We start from the raw sequence: 18422 nt of genomic DNA on the forward strand, positions 1-18422 counted from the left end.
AGACCCATTCTCTGTTCTCCTTCTGAAAACTACATTGCCCAGTTCCTTTGCACAACTAGCTAGATTCAGCTGATGGGAGGCACTGGCAGGAGACTGACTAGTGGTGGGAGAAAGGGAGAAGCCAGGGTAGCACTTCCTCTATTTTGGCTGTGGAGCATTTCGCAGCAGTGGGTACATCTCTCTTATGTGGTTTCCACTTCCCCTCCTTTCTTAGTCCCAAATTCTGCTGCCCACCTGGCTCTAGCCAAGTCCTATTCCCTCCAGAGCCACAAATGATAATTTGGTGTGTATCCCTTCAGTCTTTTATCTATGCTTAATCATGTATGTCTATATATAACATCTATATACATGTTGCTTTATTTTGCAAAAAATATGCATCATTCTGCAACTTGCTTTTTACTTCACAATATATTGTGATAGTCACTGCCAAAATTACACCATAAAATGTTTCTATCAATTTATATTGCTGTCAACAATGTATAAGAATGTTTATTTCTTTCACGCCTGTAATCCTAGCACTCTGGGAGGCCAAGGCGGGGAGATTGCTCGAGGTCGGGAGTTTGAAACCAGCCTGAGCAAGAGTGAGACCCCATCTCTACTATAAATAGAAAGAAATTACTTGGCCAACTAGTATATAGAGAAAAAATTAGCCGGGCATGGTGGCACATGCCTGTAGTCCCAGCTACTTGGGAGGCTGAGGCAGCAGGATTGTTTGAGTCCAAGAGTTTGAGGTTGCTGTGAGGTAGGCTGACGCCATGGCACTCACTCTAGTCTGGGCAACAAAGCGAGACTCTAACTCAAAAAAAAAAAAAAAAAAAAGTTTATTTCTCCATCCTTGTGGCATTGGATGTACTGATGTACTTGACTATTTTTTTTTTTTTGTACTTGACTATTTTAGCTTTTGCTAATTTGTTTTTCTTTTTGGGACAGAGTCTTGCTCTGTTGCCCATGGTAGAGTGCCAAGGAATCGGCCTAGCTCACAGCAACCTCAAACTCCTGGGCTCAGGCAATCTCCTGCCTTAGCCTTCTGAGTAGCTGGGACTACAGGCTGTGCCACACCTGGCTAATTTTTTCTAGTTTTAGCTGTTTGGCTAATTTCTTTTTATTTTTAGTAGAGATGAGGTCTTGCTCTTGCTCAGGCTGGTCTTGAACTCCTGACCTCAAGGGATCCTCCCACCTTGGCCTCCCAGAGTGTTAGAATTACAGGCGTGAGCCACCATGCCTGGCCAAGCAAATTATTTTATTTATTTATTTTTGTGAACAAATTCTTACAGGTCTACCTTAAAAATGTACCCAGAACCTGAACATTTCTTTTCTTTTTTTTTTCTTCTTTTTTTTTCTTGAGACAGAGTCTCACTCTGTTGCCCTGGTTCAAGTGCAGTGGTGTCAGCCTAGCTCACTGCAACCTCAAACTCCTGGGCTCAAGCGACCCTCCTGCCTCAGTCTCCTGAGTAGGTGCAATTACACGTGTATACCACCATGCCGAACTAATTTTTTCTATTTTTAGTGGAGATAGGGTCTCGCTCTTGCTCAGGCTGGTCTCAAACCTGACCACAAGTGATTTTCCAACCTTGGCCTCCCAAAGTGTTAGGATTACAGGCGTGAGCCACCACACCTGGCCCTAGAACCTGACCATTTCTAATTACCTTCATTGCTACTAGATCAAAAGATGATTTACTGTCGACTTTTGCCTGGATTATTGAAATAACTTCTTAAGTGGTCTTTCTTCTTCCATGCTTTTCCATCTTTAGCTTATGCTCAGTGTGGTACCTAGAAGGATCCTGTTAAAAAGTTAGATCAGGCCGGGAATGGTGGCTCATGCCTGTAATCCTAGCACTCTGGGAGGCAGGAGGATTGCTTGAGGTCAGGAGTTCGAAACCAGCCTGAGCAAGAGTGAGACCCTGTCTCTACTATAAATAGAGAGAAATTAATTGGTCAACTAATATATATAGAAAATATTAGCCAGGCATGGTGGCACATGCCTGTAGTCCCAGCTACTTGGGAGGCTGAGGCAGTAGGATTACTTGAGGCCAGGAGTTTGAGGTTGCTGTGAGCTAGGCTGACGCCATGGCACTCACTCTAGCCTGGGCAACAAAGTGAGTCTCTGCGTCAAAAAAAAAAAAAAAAAAAAAAAAAAAAAAATGTTAGATCAGGTCGGGCGTGGTGGCTCATGCCTATGATCCTAGAACTCTGGGAGGCTGAGGCGGGTGGATCATTTGAGCTCAGGAGTTCGAGACCAGTCTGAGCAAGAGCAAGACCCCCGTCTCTAAAAAAAATAGAAAAAAATTAGCCAGGTATGGTGGCGCAAACCTGTAGTCTCAGCTGCTCGGGAGGCTGAGGCAGAAGGATTTCTTGAGGACAGGAGTTTGAGGTTGCTGTGAGTTAGGCTGATGCAATGGCACGTTAGCCTGGGCTACAGAGTGAGATGGTGTCTCAAAAAAAAAAAAAAAAGTTAGATCATATCCCTTCTCTGCTCAAAACTCTCCCATGGCTTTCAGGTTATTCAGAGTAACACTAAAATCTTCAAAATGATCTATGAGACCTTATATGATTTAGCTTCCTTTTCTCTTTCTGACTTTATTTCCTATTACCATCCTATTTGCTCACTTCATTCAAGCCATACTGGACTGCTTACTGTTCCTAGAACATAGAAGTATGTACCTCAGGGCCCTTGTACTTACTGTTCCCTTGGCCTGAAATTTTCTTCTCCTAGATAGACTCATTTTCTTATTTATTTATTTATTTTGAGACAGAGTCTCGATTTGTTGCCCAGGCTAGAGTGAATGCCTAGCTCACAGCAACCTCAAACTCCTGGCCTCAAGCAATCCTACTGCCTCAGCCTCCCGAGTAGCTGGGACTACAGGCATGCGCCACCATGCCCAGCTAATTTTTTGTATATGTATTAGTTGGGCCAATTAATTTCTTTCTATTTATAGTAGAGACGGGGGTCTTGCTCTTGCTCAGGCTGGTTTCGAACTCCTGACCTCGAGCAATCCTCCCACCTCGGCCTCCCAGAGAGCTAGGATTACAGGCGTGAGCCACTGCACCCGGCCTAGACTCATTTTCTTTACTGCCTTCAGCTCTTTCAGATGTCATCTTTTCACTGAGATGTTCTCTGATCACTCTTTCTAAATTTCAACCTTGAAGATTTTTTATTTCCTTTTACTTGCTTTATTCTTCTTCATTATCTATTAGTTACCCTATTCTAGAATGTAAGTTCCATGAAAGCAGGGATTTCGGGGGTCTGTTTTACATACTGCTGTATCCCTGTATCTGCTTGGAACAGTGCTTGAGTACTGGAGGTACTCAATAAATATTTATTGAATAAATGAATGAAAAGTCTATTTGTTCAAGTAGTACCAATATATTACTCATGTGTATTCCTTGCCTCTTTCCTGATTTCCAAGCCCACATTCCCTCTTTGTTGTCTCTCCAGAAAATTTTGTCATCATTTTAATCTTAGCTTGGCTAGCTGAACTCATTATTTCTCTTAGCATTTCACAAAACCTTAGGTCTTCTGTGTTTCTGTTAATGGGAGACCCCCTGAAAGTTTGTTTTTTCTTCTTTGCCATTTTTTCCTCCCATATAGTAGGTCGCTAAATCTAGTTGAATGTGTCTCCTAAATCTTGCTCCCCTAGTCTTTATCAGTCATTACTTCTGCTTTAGTTCAAGTATGAGTGTTTTACTCAATGTAGAAATCTACCACGTAGTTTCCAACTCATTTTAGTAACTACTAACCATTTTAATTCTCAAGATGAGCTTTGCTCAGGTCATTGCTCTCTCAGTAGACCTGTGGCTTGTCTATTACCTACTGAACTAAGTAGACAAAGAATCCAGAATTGGTGACTTGCTATTCTCTGCTCACTTTGACTCCTCTTTCTGTAATATCCACTTTCTCATAGTGAATTAAAACTGCTGCATCCTTCAAAGTATGAATATTATATTCTCTGCCACTTAAATTCTGGAGAGAAAACAGGGCTAGAGATGAGGACGTGGGACTGTACACACACTTTATGTGTGTACATAAAGTATAGAGTTGTAGATCTTTCCTAATTCCTTAGCCAGAAGTATATTTTCCCAAAGCAATAGATGCACCATTATCACTCTCTGACTTCTACTATAGTTAACTGTTCATGCTTCCTTTTCTACCATCGATTAGGAACTTCTGGGAACAAAGATTCATCATATTGAGTTATGAATCCTCCATCACCTAATTCCAGAGATATGCAAGGAACACAAAAGGCAGTGAAAGCTTGGGATTGATTACCTGGTTTAAACCCGTTGGATGTCAGAATTGAAAGGAGCTCTAGGGGTCACCTTTCAACCTATTTATATACATTGGGAAAGTGAGGCGGATAGAGGGTATGTCTCGTCCCAGTTCGCTGACCCTGAACAGAAACTAGACATCCCAAATCCTAAGCAGGACTTGCTATTAAATCTTTGTGTGTCCCTTCGCGATTTAGGGCTCTTGGGCTTTCCAACTCCGAGTCTCACCCTCTTAGTGACCCGCTCCTTTCTGCCTTCCCCTTAGGTCAGCAGAGTTCACCCATTCCAATTGCAATGCTCCAGGTTGCGGGAGTAGTTCAGCGCTAGGAGAGACTAGTTACGTCACCGTCGGCTCCTCCCATTGGTCCGGGCGGGTGGAGCGCAGCGCCGTGACGTAAGACGCCCAAAGGGGCGGAGCGGTAAGGGGAAAGAGGAGGGAAGTAGGCCTACAACATGGCGGCTGCGGTACTGGCGGTGGCTACGGTGACGGCCTGGCCCGGGGCAGGCAGAGTTCGAGGTGGTGGCGTTCGCTCTCCCTAGGGGCCGTCAGGAGCTCAGCGGGGACCGAGCCTGGGAGGCCGGCCAGCGCCAGCACCTTTCGGCTTCGGGCACGGCGGCAGCAGCGGTGTTCAGGTGAGGGGGCCTCCCTTTGGGATGGGGGAAGAGGGGCGGAGTTGGGGGAGGGGGCCGGTACTGGGAGACTCGTAGAGGAGTGAACTAGGGGAAGGGCCGGGAGCCGATCCCGAGGAAAGGAGCCAGAGCTCTGGGGGTGGGAAGGAGAAGGGGGCCGGAGATCCGTGACTGGGGAGGATTCTGGGAGAAGGGTCAGAGTGAGGGGACCAGAGTTGAAGTGGCAGAGGGCAGATGGGATGCGGAAGAATGAGTTCGGATTAAGGGGACTAATGCCCTACTGAAGACAGGCGCAGTATACACCTATTGGGTTGGCAGCTCATTGGGAACTAGAGGATGTCGGGGAGGGGGAGCCAGGTTATAGTAGAGAAGGTGAATGATGGGGAGTTGTGGGTGAGCTGGGGACATAAGGTGTAGATTTAGTTCCCCCTGAGGCGATGAGATTAGGGATAAAGGGGGGAGAGCAGACCAGGGGTGAATGCTCTTTGGGGATATCTTTTCTGGTCTTCTCTAGGTATTTTATCTTGCCGTTTTTATTTCTTGGGTGGAGGCTTACCTATACAATTCACCTGGGCCTCAGAGACAGCTCCAGCTCTCTCTTGTTGAACGTCAAGTTTATAGTTTATTTGAGCTGTATCAGCGATCTCTGACCTTTGTGTTTGAGACCTTTGTGTTGCCACATGTAATTATTTCCAGACTAGCGTCTTAAAAGTATGGCTGGACAGAAAAATACATTTTAATGTTAAACTGAAATAAAATATTGAGACCTTTTAGACACCGTGGAGTGTTGCAAAACCAGATTTGGTGATTTAGTGAGCTATTAAATATATTGTTCTAACCCCGCTTACTAGTGCTTTGTCTCTTCTCAGTTATAATTATTATTTGAGGATTTGGATAGATAGGATAAATACTCCCTTTTGAATTTTGTCAGAAATGATAGTGAGAAAAACAGGCACTTTAGTCTTTAGTGATAGATTAACTCTTTCTAGTTAATGTCATAACCTAGTTAAAGTGAAAGTTTCTGTGTTATAACAAAGAATGTGAAATGTCCAAAGTCTAAAAGAATTACATTGTCAGCATTAACTTAATTTTAAGTGGCATTTTATAAATTAAGTTTTTGTTTCTAGTCCATTCTATTCATTTTGTTATTTATTGAATACTTACTGTGTGTTACATTAATAAGTAATTACAGTTATGGAAATGGGAAAATTAATGTTTGTCTAGTGAGCATCTCTATCACTGCACAGCAAATAATTTATTAACCTTCTATGGCCTCATTGGGAAAAATTATTTTAAAAATGAAGGCAGGCCGGGTGCGGTGGCTGACGCCTGTAATCCTAGCACTCTGGGAAGCCGAGGCTGGCGGATTGCTCAAGGTCAGGAGTTCGAAACCAGCCTGAGCAAGAGTGAGACCCCCGTGTCTACTATAAATAGAAATAAATTAATTGGCCAACTAATACATATAGAAAAAATTAGCTGGGCATGGTGGGGCATGCCTGTAGTCCCAGCTACTCGGGAGGCTGAGGCAGAAGAATCTTGAGGCCAGGAGTTTGAGGTTGCTGTGAGCTAGGCTGACGCCATGGCACTTTAGCCCAGGCAACACAGACTTTGTCTCAAAAACATTAAATAAGCTTTTTCTTAGAATTAAAAAAACCTTGAGCTGAAAAGCAGCTTAGAAATCACCTGGGTTTAGTTTCCCACACAGTATGGGAATCCCTGCTTCTATGCCACAAAGACAAGTGAAAATCCATCATCTTTTCCAGATTTCTTATAGGAAAAAATAGGATTTTTCAGAATTTTTTTACAGGAAAAGTCCTTTCAGTTAGAAAAAGAAGCAAGCAGAATATTGTTCTCCCACCTGTTGTGTAGAGTTTCTTGTAATATTGGAAAATAATTTGAATGTAAGAGTAATATTTTTCTATGAATGGAGTTATAATTTCAGGCTTTAAAAATTTTAGTTGAGGGTAGCAAGATTTACAAAGGGAAAGGTGCTAACGCTGGGTATATACTAATGAGCCAGGGTTGTTAAGCACTTTATATAATCTCACTTAATCCTCACAGTTTGATTAGGTAGATAGATTGCAATATGCATGCCTTTTATGTATTGAAGAAACTGAGAATCAGATAAGTTGAATAACTTAACTAAAGTTACAGCAATAAAATGGTAGAGTCTGAATTTGAACTCATCTCTGTCCAACCTCAATGCCCACATTATATCTGTTATACCATTTTCCCCCTCTTAGGTGGTCACAGGGCCATTCCAACTCCTATAAAGTATAAGCACTGGTTTTCTTTTTTTTTTTTTTTCCTTTTTGTTTTCTCATTCACTCACTTTCTTCATTTTCAATTACTACCATTTTAAACTACTTGTTTTTATTGAAATAGTAATATTACTGGAATGATGGTTTATTAAAATTTTAGTCACTTATGATGTCATCAGCATTCTAGAAGGAAATGAATACTTGAATATTTTATACTTCACAAAATAAACCTGATAAACTGGTTAAGGTACTAAAAGTTTTCTTTTTCATATTGCTGAGTCAAATGGGACACAGTTCATCAAGGGCCAAAATTTGTATTTGGCAGTAATCTGTGTGTGTTCTCAAGAATGCTTGATTGGTCATCATCAGTTGATGCTTACCAAACACTTCAGTAATTGAGTCACTGAATTGGCTCATGGTAATTGGAAATCTTGTGGTTACTGAGTCAGGAGCCAGCAGTGTATGTTTTGGTTGCTTCACTTCCTCCCTAACACTTGATATTGTCAGACTTTTAAATTATTTTTCTAATCTGGTGGGTTTGAAATGGAATTTATTGTGTTTTAATTAACATTTCCTGAAGTTAGGGACCTTTTCTTATGTTAATTGGCCATTGTGCTTCTGTGAAGTGTGTATTCAAGTTTTTTTTTTTTTTTTTTTGAGACAGAGTCTTGCTTTCTTGCCTAGGCTAGAGTGAGTGCCCTGGTGTCAGCCTCGCTCACAGCAACCTCAAACTCCTGGGCTCAAGCGATCCTCCTGCCTCAGCCTCCCGAGTAGCTGGGACTACAGGCATGCGCCACCATGCCCGGCTGATTTTTATATTATATACATTAGTTGGCCAATTAATTTCTTTCTATTTTTATGGTAGAGACGGGGTCTCGCTCAGGCTGGTTTTGAACTCCTGACCTTGAGCAATCCACCCGCCTTGGCCTCCCAGAGTGCTAGGATTACAGGCGTGAGCCACCGTGCCCGGCCTGTATTCAAGTTTTTTGCCTATTTTTATTTAGGTTTGTTTCTCTTTTTCTGATTGATTTTTAAAAAAGAGTTCTTTATATATTCTGGATACTAATTATTTGTTAATTTATAGGTTGCAAATATCCTTTCCAATTTGTGACTTGGTTTTCATCTCTTCATGGTTTTCTGATGAAAAAAGTTCATAATTTTAATGAACTGAATTTTTCAATTTTTTTCTTCAATGGCTTGTACTTTTTGTATCATATTTAGGAAATCCTTCTTTGTTGCCAGGCATGCTATTTTAATAAATACAGCAGTATATCTGTAATGTGGCATCTAATTTGACATTTAGTTCTAATATCTGCTTGATTAGAAAGGCAAAGCTTCTCAGGAATTGCTTTTCTGTTATCTTTGGAGCTATAGGGTGAGAGCGTTTTTTTTTTTTTTCCCCTCCAGTAAGTGAGTTATTATATGCTCCAACTTCCGTGGTCACTGTTCTGCTCAGAGGGTTTTAAAAGCAGTTTGAGGCTGGGCATGGTGACTTATGCCTATAATCCTAGTACTCTGGGAGGCTGAGGAATCGCTTGAGGTGAATCGCTTGAGGTCAGGAGTTTGAGACTAGCCTGGGCAATATTGAGACTCCTGTCTCTACAAAAAAATACAAAAATGAGCTGGACTTGGTGGTGTGTGCCTGTAGTCCCAGCTACTCAGGAGGCTGGGCAGGTTTGCTTGAGCCTAGGAGTTGGAGGCTGCAGTTAGGCATGACCACGCCCCTGCACTCTAACCTGGGCAACAGAATGAGACCCTGTCTCAAAAAAAAAAATTATTTTCAAAAGCTAATGTACTACACTTTAGGAATTCTTGGTAATTTTTATTTCTTTTATACTTAATGTCTGTCCATCTCCATTAAACTTAATTTTAATGAGAGATTTTTTTCCTGTTATTGTTCTATTCCCAGTACTTAGATCAGTTCCAGGCAATAGTTGTACACATTAAATGAATGAGTGAGGTATGAAGCCTGAGAAATTGTCTTTCGCTGTGACCACCCAGAGATAGTTTTTCATATGAATAGCAAAATTTGAGAAACAACTCTAAGGGGGAAACAAAGATGTAATTATTTATCAAGTTGTTCCATTGGGGAGAAAAATGGAAGCCAGGTAACATTTCTTCACTATAGAATTCTATTTATATATTTCTGTGTCTTTTTTTTTTTAAACAGTTTAAAATTATTTCCTGAAGCTCCTTTGGAAAAGGAAAAAAAGAAAAAGAAAAAAGAAAAAAAAACTTTATTCATTTAATTAGCCATATTAACATGCTTATAAAGGAAAACTATATGGTAATCACAATAGATGCAGAAAAATCATCAGACAAAATTCAATACCCATTCGCTAAAATAGCTTACTAAACTGAAAGTTTAATAAAGGGTATCTGAAAAACCTATAGCTAAATGATACCTAATGTTGAAAAATAGAATGCTTTCTCCAAAGGTCAGGAGCAGGGCAATTATGTCTGCTCTCACATTTACCAGTTTACTAGGGATTTATTATTATTGTTATTTCAATTGACATGTAATTGCATGTGTCTTCTTACTGCACTCTTTTTGATGATGGATTTAGTAATTATGTACATTCTCTTGGGTATCTTTTTGGCAAGGGTTAACAATTAACATTTGCTGTCTAATTTTTTTTCTGAAAAAAAGTACATATATATATATATATATATATATATCTTTTTTTTTTTTTTTTGAGACAAGAGTCTCACTCTGTTGCCCAGGCTAGAGTGACTGTGGCCTCAGCCTAGCTTATAGCAACCTGAAACTCCTGGGCTCAAGCAATCCTCCTGCCTCAGCCTCCCAAGTAGCTGGGACTACAGGCATGTGCTATTATGCCCAGCTAATTTTTTCTATACATTTCTAGTTTTTCAGCTAATTTCTTTCTATTTTTTTAGGAGATGGCATCTTGCTCTTGCTCAGGCTGGTCTCGAACTCCTGAGCTCAAATGATCCACCAGCCTCAGCCTCCCAGAGTGCTAGGATTGCAGGTGTGAGCCACCGCGCCTGACCTTTCTGAAATATTTTTAAGTAAATTATACATATTTCACTGACAAATAATTATATAGCTTTAAAAAAAATGAGGACATTTTACTTTATAAGCACAATTGTTATTCCCAACCATTAACAGTAATTCCCTAATATTATACCAGTACTTATTCAGATTTTTCTCTAGTCCACTAAATGTCCTTATAGATCCATAATGCAATTCTATACTACCCAGAATTAGGCCAAACTACACAGGTTAAGAGCACAGTCATTCAGAAGATTGCTTTCAATTCAGACACCAGCCACAAACTTGATGGGTACCAGGCTACTGAAACAACTGGCTGTAAATTTAGGGGTTTCCATTACTCCCTCAAGTTGCTAGAATAACTCACAGAACTCAGGAAAGTGCTATACTTAGGATTATAGGGTTTTTTTTTTTTTTTTTTAAATGGCAAACGAATATAAAATCAGGACCAGCCAAAAGAAGAGATACATAGAGCAAGGTCTGGGAGGGTCCCAAACACGAAACCTCTATGTCCTGTCCCTGTCCCCCAGCACATTGATGTGTGAGAATGTATGCAGAGTGTAGGTAACTAGGGAAGTGCACTTAAGGTTTGGTATTAAGAGTTTTTTTGTTTGTTTGTTTTTTTGACTTGCATTACACAGCCATGACTGATTAAATCCCAAAGGCTACAAAGTTGAGGAAATTTAGAAGGTATCTTCCAGGGACAAAGGCTGGCCAAATTCTTCTTTTTTATAAAAGATGGTTTGTTCAGTCCTGGATCCAGTTAAGACCACTTACTGTTTTTGGTTGATTTATCTTTTAGGTTTCAGTTTTTTAGGTATTTTTTTAATAATTTTATTTTATTTCTTTATTGTTTTAGAGATAGAGTCTTGCTCTGTTGCCTAGAGTGGAGTGCAGTGAGTGGTGCAATCACAGTTCAGTGTGAACTCCAACTTTTTGGCTTGAATGATCCTCCTGGCTTAGCCTCCTGGGTAACTAGGATTACAGCACACACCATCACACTGGGCTAATTTTTAAATTTTTTTTTTTTTTTTTTGAAAGAGAATCTTGCTTTGTTGCCCGGGCTAGAGTGCTGTGGCGTGAGCCTAGCTCACAGCAACCTCAAACTCCTGGGCTCGAGCGATCCTCCTGCCTCAGCCTCCTAAGTAGCTGGGACTACAGGCATGTGCCACCATGCCTGGCTATTTTTTCTATATATTTTTTAGTTGGCCAATTAATTTCTTTCTATTTTTAGTAGAGAACGGGTCTAGCTCTTGCTCCGGCTGGTTTTGAACTCCTGGCCTTGAGCGATCCGCCTGCCTCGGCCTCCCAGAGTGCTAGGCTAATTTTTAAATTTTTTCTGGAGATGGGGTCTTGCTAAGTTGCCTGGGTTGCTCTTGAACTCCTGGCCTCAAGTGATCATCCTACCTCGGCCTCCCAAAGTGCTGATATTATAGGCATGAGCCACTATGCCTGACCTATTACAGAAATTTTAAAATATGCAGAAGAGTGGAGAGAATTATGTAATGAACTCCCATGTACCTATTGCCTAGCTTTCACAAAGATCAGTATTTGGCTGATCTCTTTTTCAATTCTTTTCCTCTATTTTTGGGGAACTGTGATGAGGTACCTAGAGTTTTCTAAGGTAAGTCTCAAACATTATTCCTGAAATATTAAATACATTATTATGCATCTTTAATTGAAGACCTTCTTTTAATAAAACAAAACCATCTTGTTGCTGTTAATGACATCTAACAAAATTATTAGTAATTCCTTAATATTATCTAATACCATCCATATTAAAATTTCTCTTATTGTCTTCAAAATGTTACTTTATAGTTGGTTCCTTCCATTCAGGATTCAGATAAGATCCACACTTACCACTTATTTGGTTTTCATATCTCTTTTTTTTTTTTTTTTTTGAGACAGAGTCTCGCTTTGTTTTCCAGGCTAGAGTGAGTGCTGTGGCGTCAGCCTAGCTCACAGCAACCTCAAACTCCTGGGTTCAAGCGATCCTTCTGCCTCAGCCTCCCAAGTAGCTGGGACTACAGGCATGCGCCACCATGCCCGGCTAATTTTTTCTATATGTATTATTTGGCCAATTAATTTCTTTCTATTTTATAGTAGAGACGGGGTCTCGCTCTTGCTCAGGCTGGTTTTGAACTCTTGACCTCAAGCAATCCGCCTGCCTCGGCCTCCCAGAGTGCTAGGATTACAGTCGTGAGCCACCATGCCCGGTGGTTTTCATATCTCTTAAGTCTCTTTTATTCTGTAATAATCATCCCCTTTTCATGTTATTGATTCATTGGAGAAACCAGGCCATTTGTCCTATAGGTACCCAGCATTCATGATTTGTCCATACTTTCTTTTTTTTCCTCCCATGTATGCTTTCTTGTGGTGTTTTTTTCACTTGTCCCTCTATTTTTTTTTTTAATAAACTAATGGTTGGAGCTTGATTTAATTCATATGCTTTTTGTTGGAGCAGGGTGGAGGGGAGAAGCACCACAGAGGTGGTGCGCTGTACTACTTTTGTATCACATCAGGAGGTACCTAATGAATGGTTGTCCCACTTATTTTTTTTCACAAGCCCACAGCTAACATCATAGTTCCACTTTTAGTGATTCTAAAATCATTTTGTTCAGATGGTATCAGCTGATCTTTCCATTATAAAGTTCCCTGTTAACCTTTTACCTAGTTGTTTAGCATCCATTGATGATCTTTACTTGAATCAATTATTTAAATTGAGGTTGTGAAATGGTATCGTGCTATTTCTGTCATATTTATGTTTGTGAAATGTCTCTTCCGTAAAGAAGAGCTTTCGCTTATCTGTCTGCTTGCCCTGAAATGTCATTCCTACTGGAATACTGGAAAGGCAGAATGAATGCTTAATTCCTATTTTTTTTTGAGACAGGATCTTGTCTCAAAGACCTGGGGTAGGTCAGTTGCCTGAGCTAGAGTGCAGTTATGTGTCATCATAGCCCAGTGCAACCTCAAATTCTGGGCTTGAGGGATCCTCCTGCCTCAGTCTTCTGAGTAGCTGGGACTACAGGTGTGTGCCACCATGCCCAGCTAATTTTTAAAATTTTTTGTAGAAACGAGATCTCTACAAAAGAGATCTCTTGCTTAGCAGTCCTGCTTTGGCCTCCCAAAGTGCTAGGAGTCCCAGTGTGAGCCACCATGCCTGGCTGCTTAATTGTTTGTTTGTTTGTTTATTTATTTATTTAGAGACAGAGTCTCACTCTGTTGCCCGGGCTAGAATGCGGGCTAGAGTGCCGTGGCGTCAGCCTAGCTCACAGCAACCTCAAACCAAGGGGCTCACGTGATCCTCCTGCCTCAGCCTCCTGAGTAGTTGGGACTACAGGCACACGCCACCATGCCTGGCTAATTTTTTCTATGTATTTTTAGTTAGCCAATTAATTTCTTTTTTTTTTTTTTTTTTTAATTTTTTTTTTTTTTTGAGACAGAGTCTCACTTTGTTGCCCAGGCTAGAGTGAGTGCCGTGGCGTCAGCCTGGCTCACAGCAACCTCAAACTCCTGGGCTCAGCAATCCTACTGCCTCAGCCTCCCGAGTAGCTGGGACTACAGGCATGCGCCACCATGCCCGGCTGATTTTTTATGTATATATTTTTAGTTGGTCAATTAATTTCTTTCTATTTTTGGTAGAGACAGGGTCTCGCTCAGGCTGGTTTCGAACTCCTGACCTTGAGCAATCCGCCCGCCTCGGCCTCCCAAAGTGCTAGGATTACAGGCGTGAGCCACCGCGCCCGGCCCAATTTCTTTCTATTTTTAGTAGAGACCGGAGCTCGCTCAGGCTGGTTTCGAATTCTTAACCTTGAGTGATACACCCACCGTGGCCTCCCAGAGTGCTAGGATTACAGGCGTGAACTATGGGGCCTGGCCTCTTTTGTTTATTTTTGTGTGTCATGATATGTTTTAAGACAGATGTTAAAATTTTTTTGTCTCACTTTTTTTTTAAATTTCAGAATATTACAGGGGTACAAACACTTTGGTCACGTAAATTGCATTTGTACCACCTGAGTCAAAGCTACAAGTGTGTCCATCCCCCAGACTAGTGTGAATTTACTCATCCCCTCCTGCCCCCTCCCATGTCTTTTCTTTTAATTATCGATTTTCAGCTTAAAGAGCTAGTGTAACAGTCATCTCTAGTGGTTCTCAGATTATTGCTGGAGTTTCTTTTTGGATTATTTTTTAAGGATCTTTTCTTTGAGTATCTTCATAGGCTTGTGGATTTATACCATGTATTTGGAACAATTGCAGTCATTCTTTTTGATATACAGATTGTTTCATTTTTGATCAGTGGGAACCATTTTGAGCTGATATCTTTTCAACATGATCCGTAAATCTTTGAAAGATCTCTTTTATACACAATAGATGACCTGTGTTCACCTTATGAATTTCTTTCCCACATCTGAAAACAACCATATTAATTCTTTAAGAATTAATGTAGAATAGTGCCAGGCGTGGTGGCTCATGCCTGTAATCCTAGCACTCTGGGAGGCCAAGGTGGGCAGATTGCTCGAGGTCAGGAGTTCGAAACCAGCCTGAGCAAGAGCGAGACCTCATCTCTACTCTAAATAGAAAGAAATTAATTGGCCAAGTAATATATCTAGAAAAAATTAGCTGGGCATGGTGGTGCATGCCTATAGTACCAGCTACTCAGGAGGTTGAGGCAGCAGGATTGCTTGAGCCCAGGAGTTTGAGGTTGCTGTGAGCTAGGCCGACGCCACGGCACTCACTCAAGCCTGGGCAAGAAAGCAAGACTCTGTCTCAAAAATGAAAAACAAACAAAGAATTAATGTAGAATAGTATTGAGAGATCAAAATCTGGGTGCCAGGGATACTCATTGATACTGTCCTTCTACAAATAAATATTTTTTAAAAAATCACTAGTATTGAGGGGGATTTTTATAATTTAGATTTTAGAATTATAGAATTTTTACTTCAGTTCTTTAATATTTTACTTTTTTTCCCTTTTTCATAAAAAATCTTGGCTCTTCACAATATAAACATTATTTGCTATATTAGACATACAAAAATGGGTTTAAAATAGTAATACTGATATTACTGCTAACAAGAAAAAGTAAATGTAAAATTTTTATAGTTGTTTATATTCTTAGACTATATTCTATTACTATGTACAATTAGAATACTAAGTTCTGGAGTCACCTCAAATAATTATTTTCTCTGGTTATTTTACTAATTTTATGTATAGTTAGGTTTATTTGTTTCAATCTGTATATATTTGAAAAATTTAAAAAGTTATATTAAGAATATGTTGGCCGGGCGCAGTGGCTCACGCCTGTAATCCTAGCTCTCTGGGAGGCCGAGGTGGGCGGATTGCTCGAGTTCAGGAGTTCGAAACCAGCCTGAGCAAGAGCAAGACCCCGTCTCTACTATAAATAGAAAGAAATTAATTGGCCAACTAAAAATATATACAAAAAATTAGCCGGGCATGGTGGCGCATGCCTGTAGTCCCAGCTACTTGGGAGGCTGAGGCAGGAGGATCACTTGAGCCCAGGAGTTTGAGGTTGCTGTGAGCTAGGCTGACGCCATGGCACTCACTCTAGCCTGGACAACAAAGCGAGACTCTGTCTCAAAAAAAAAAAAAGAATATGTCATATATAGCTATTTTGAAAATTTAGAATACAAAGATATATAAAAAGAAAAAGTAAAAATTTCCTGTAAGCAACCATTAGAAATATCCACTATTAAACTGTTCGTATAGGCTGGGTATGGTGGCTCACACCTATAATTCCAACACTTTGGGAGGCTGTGGCAGGAGGATCACTTGAGGCCAGGAGTTCAAGTCCATTGTTTCTGGGAAACAACTCAAAGGGTCATGTAGTTAAGGGAGAAGATTATAAAAATCATATAGGGGTTCATGGAACTGTTTACAGAATTGGTGTTTTTTTCTGCCTTAAATGGTGGGTTTCATCTGTGAAGCCATCTGGGCCTAGAGTTTTCTTGTGATGAGGTTTTTCACTATAAATTCAATTCCTGTAATAGATACAGGGCTGTTGAGGGGGCTATATGCTCTTGAGTGAGCTTTGCTAGTTTGTGTTTTTCAAGGAATTGGTTCATTTCATCTATGACGCCAAACTTTTGCCATGAGTTTATTTATATATAGTATTCCTTTTAAAATCTCTGTAAGATCTGTAATGATCTTGAATTCCTGATATCAGTAATAATTTGCCTCTTTTTTTAAGGTCCTTAAGAGCTTTGAGTTTATCAATTTTATTGACTTTTGATTTTATTAATTTTTCTTTGTTGTTTTTCTTAGTTATGATTTAGGAATCATTGATGCTTTTTTATTTGTAGTCAGTTAGTACTCTGAGTTTTAACGTAGAGGCTGGCCACCTAGGACTTTATTGTGCAATAGGTGTTATTGAAACTGCAAGGGGGTTTTGGCCTAGGTCCATTTGCTCATTGCACAAAGATCCAATTATTGAGACAATGAGGATTGCCAAGGAAGAAAGAAATTCTTTATTATGAAAAATATCTGTCAGGAGAACAGGGAATCAGTTGGGTCTCAAATCCATCTCCCCAACTAATGGAGAAATGGGCTTTTTAAGGAGGAGGCCACATGCATTGGGGTTAGGTTGTGGTGTAACTAATGAAGGACTGTGTGCTTTCAGGGCATATTGTGGGGGATGGTGAGTCTTGGCATCTGGAAGTCAGCCCAGGGACCTTCAGAATCTCTACTTATTTTATTTTATTTTTTTTTTTTGAGATAGAATCTCACTCTGTTGCCCGGGTTAGAGTGCCATGGCATCAGCCTAGCTCACAGCAACATCAGACTGCTTGGCTCAGGCGATCCTACTGCCTCAGCCTCCTGAGTAGCTGGGACTACAGGCATGCACCACCATGCCTGGCTAATTTTTTCTATATATTTTAGTTGGCCAATTAATTTTCTTTCTATTTTTAGTAGAGACAGGGTCTTGCTTTTGCTCAGGGTGGTTTCGAACTTTTATTTCTCTTGAATATTCTCTTGCATAGCTTTTTAGGGATTACATTTAACATCTTACATTTGTAACAGTCTAGTTTGAACTGATACCTTGAGCCATCCGCCTCCCTCGGCCTCCCAGAGTGCTAGGATTACAGGCGTGAGCGGGCTCGGCCTCTAATTATTTATCTTCCAGAAATTTCGTCCTCTCTGGGAAACAACTGAGAAAGGTCATCAAACTCTACTGGCCTGAGAATCTAAAGAAAGAGAGGGAGAGGATTGATGAGAAACATACAGGCCCAGTGCAATGGCTCACACCTGTAAGCCTAGCACTCTGCTGAGGCTAGTCTTGAACTTCTGACCTCAAAGAACTGACCTCTTCCTGCCTTGGCCTCCCAGAGTGTTAGGATTACAGGAATGAGCCACCACGCCTGGCCTGTTTACCCTTTTTTGCTTTATTTTTAAGTCTTTCTTCCTTTTGATTCAGTTTTCTTTATTTGCATTCTTTTTTCTAGTAATTTGGAATTTGCTTATTATAGTCCTTTTTTGTTTGGTGGTTACCCTTAAAATTTTAATACGTAAATCTTTCTGTACTATATATGATCTCTAGTATCTACATCCTCCATTCTCTACAATAAAACAAGTTTATTTTATTTCCTCTTTTCCTGCCTCCTTACATATTCAGGCCATATTGGATTTTAGTTTCATATTCCTTATTTACCTTTATATCATACATCAGCAGTTATCTTGAACTAGATACATTTTACTGGTTTATTTGATCACTGCTGCTTCTTACCACATATCCCCCATTTTAGATTAATATAATGCCTTGCTAGATCATATCTTTGAATTATTTGTTCAGGGAGAGAGTTTATGAATAGGGAACATCAGTTGAATGTTGAAATGCTTTTATTTTGCTCCTTTAATTGAATAGTAGGAGTGTAGGTTTAGAACTATTTATTCCTTAGATTTTTAAGATTTCCACCATAGTTTTGTAGCATCAGTTGTTGATAGTGGGAGGTCTTGAAGCTCGTCTTATTCTTTCTTTTGTAGACAGTCATTTCTACCTGGAACCTCTTTGATTTTCTGGGTCTTTAAAATTTAGTGATGATCTAAATTTTCATGATGTATCTAGATTTCAGTGTTTACCAGTGTATTCTGCTTGGTACTCAGAACTTTCATTTTCAAGAGTGTGTTATTTATTTAGCTCTTAGAGGTTTTATTTCTTCCCTTCTATTCCCTTAGTTCTCTCTTGAAACTCATGTTAAGACAGATTTGGGAACTGCTTGAAACCATTGACCTGAGCTTGA

General features: G+C 40.2%; 1 protein-coding gene across 2 annotated transcripts in view; it reads left to right on the forward strand.

The window, feature by feature from the left end:
• The first annotated feature begins 4663 nt into the window (after window positions 1–4663).
• UBAP1 (ubiquitin associated protein 1) overlaps window positions 4664–18422 on the forward strand; it is a 62028-nt gene continuing 48269 nt past the window's right edge. Inside the window, exon 1 of one of the 2 annotated variants that reach the window (XM_012770141.3) lies at window positions 4664–4899. The gene's annotated coding sequence lies outside the window, so the exon portion shown is untranslated. The remainder of the gene's footprint in view (window positions 4900–18422) is intronic. The other variant, XM_012770139.2, reaches the window with a different exon arrangement.

Source organism: Microcebus murinus, chromosome 12, assembly GCF_040939455.1.
Source record: "Microcebus murinus isolate Inina chromosome 12, M.murinus_Inina_mat1.0, whole genome shotgun sequence".
Lineage (NCBI taxonomy): Eukaryota > Metazoa > Chordata > Mammalia > Primates > Cheirogaleidae > Microcebus > Microcebus murinus.